This window comes from Octopus bimaculoides, chromosome 7 (assembly GCF_001194135.2).
Source record: "Octopus bimaculoides isolate UCB-OBI-ISO-001 chromosome 7, ASM119413v2, whole genome shotgun sequence".
In the NCBI taxonomy this organism is placed as follows: domain Eukaryota; kingdom Metazoa; phylum Mollusca; class Cephalopoda; order Octopoda; family Octopodidae; genus Octopus; species Octopus bimaculoides.
In genome coordinates this window covers 72,776,188-72,778,596 of record NC_068987.1, presented here as the reverse complement: position 1 = coordinate 72,778,596, position 2,409 = coordinate 72,776,188, and the positions used below count along the sequence as shown (strand labels likewise).

Sequence of the window (2,409 nt, the reverse complement as noted above, 5' to 3'; positions counted from 1 at the left end):
ATACATACACACGCATTATATTGTCTATATATAGGTGTTTGATTTTAATATGATATAGTTTTACTGTTATTTTTGCTTTCAGGTGTGACACATAAATATTAATATTTTCATTTTGTTTTTTGTTTTTTTTAATCATGACAAAATAATGTAACTCACCAATTTGACATTCCTTTAAAGTGGCGGATGTTTCTTTAGTTCTCCAAAGTTGTGACAAATAAACACGTAGAGACAATTTCTAAATGAAATAAAAGTTTTTCTAATTTTTTTTTTTTGTGCAAATTCTTTTAATTTTTTTAATTAAATATTTTTATATTTATTAAAGAATGCTAGATTTAATTTTTGAAAGAATTCCAATTCGCTTCATACATAAAAGTTACAATTCAATTTCTTTAAAGATAAACAACTTTTTACTTACCTTCTAGTTTGAACGGAAGGGAAAATTCCTTGGGTAAAACATATCATTTGTTCCAAAACTGAATAGATTTCCAGAATATTCTCGATGTGATATATATTTTAAAAATTATTGGTTATCAATTAATAAACATAGGAAGACATTAACTTTGGTAACAAACTCAAGCACAATGCTATAGAATTTTCTTTTTAATTTCTGTTTTTGTCCCAAAATATTCTCTGCAATTTACGCCCTGCTGTTGTTTGGACAAATGTTGTTTTCACTTGGGTACTATAGGAATGTTAACTATTTCAATATACACACACTCGTACATATGTATATTTAATTATATGTTATCGTGTACATAGATGTATAATATAAATCCAAATCAAGAGGTATTCACATTACAAAAAGCATCCAAGGAAAGTTTTCTCTAGCTTTTGTTTCTTTTTATTTTAGCTGTTTGTTGTTCCTGGTTATATCTATTGTTACTGTTGTTGTTGTTGTTGTTGTTTTTGTTGCTGTTGCTGCTGCTGCTTCTACAGCTAATACTAGTATTACTGGTGGTGGGAGCTGTAGTTGTGACGATATATTTGTTGCTTGTGTGTGCTGTTGTGAAGGTGGTGGTTGGTGGTGGTTGGTGGTGGTTAATATCAGGTAGATAGGTCCTCAGGGTTCTTGGGTTGTGGTTCCGTACCGAGTCACATCTGTTGCTGGACAACTACCTTGGAAATTGCAATCGTTGTAGATGTCATAAATGAATATTACCTGCAAGAAATTCAATATCATCATAATCATCATCATCATCATCATCATCATCATCATCATCATCATTATTATTATCATTATCATTATTATTATTATTATTATGATTATTATTATTATTATTATTATTATTATTATTATTATTATTATTATTGAGGCGGTGAACTGGCAGAATCGTTGGCACATTAAGGGCATTTCATCCAGCTTTACGTTCTGAGTTCAAATTCCACCGAGATCGACTTTGCCTTTCATCCTTTCGGGGTCGATGAAATAAGTACCAGTTGCCCAAGTTTCAAAATTTGAAACCATTATTATTATTATTATTATTATTATTATTATTATTATTATTATTATTATTATTATGATCATCATCATCATTATTATTATATTATTATTATTATTATTATTATTATTATTATTATTATTATTATTATTATTATTAGCTAATAAAGTACCAGTCGATGATATCGACTAATCGTTACCTGACCTAGGGTTAAACAAAAAGACGTAGAACTTGGAGGTAAATGTGTTTATAACTCATTGATTGAAGTTGTTATTGATGTCATTGATCATGATGAAAACTGTTAACTCGATAAGGATAATGATGCTAACGAAGCTGTTGATGAAAATAGTGTTGATGATGATGATGGTGATGATGGTTGTGGTGATGGTTGTGGTGGAGGTTGTGGTGGTGGTGGTGGTTGTGGTGGTGGTGGTGATGAACTGTTTGTTAGTTGTACTGGTGGTGACTACAGTTGTGATAGTTAGTATATAAATCTATAGATGAATAAAAAAGTAATAATAATAAATAGAGTTTCATCTGAATTCTCACCTTTATATATATATATATATATCAGATTTTATAATTATATATACATATATAGATATATAGTCTAATTTCCAGTAGCAGACTCGCTGCTTTCCCTCGTGGGTACAAATATGAAGAACTGAGTTACTTCTGTCACTGTTGATGTCTATAAATGGCAAAATTCCAAGCTTCAAAAGACAACGCAGTGACAGTCCCAAGGTAATTTTGTTTTCCTCTAATCCTTCTTGAAAAAGACCAAACCCTAGCCTTACAAAAGAGCACATGTGAAGACCACCCTCATTCTTATGCCATTGACTATTTTTCTAATAGCTGTTACCGAGCCATCACATAAACATTGAGTAAGAAATAAACCTATACGCATACGTAGACATATATACATATATACATATATATATATATATATATATATATATATATATATATA

At 29.6% G+C, this 2,409-nt stretch overlaps 1 protein-coding gene across 2 annotated transcripts in view; it reads right to left on the bottom strand.

The window, feature by feature from the left end:
• The window catches only part of LOC106869748 (uncharacterized), a 68,536-nt gene extending 67,383 nt beyond the window's left edge, over positions 1 to 1,153 (bottom strand). For both annotated transcript variants that reach the window (XM_052969741.1, XM_014915638.2), the window contains exons 1-2: positions 416 to 1,153; positions 157 to 235 (exon numbers count right to left, since the gene is read on the bottom strand). The gene's annotated coding sequence lies outside the window, so the exon portion shown is untranslated. The remainder of the gene's footprint in view (positions 1 to 156; positions 236 to 415) is intronic.
• Between the last annotated feature and the right edge of the window lie 1,256 nt (positions 1,154 to 2,409).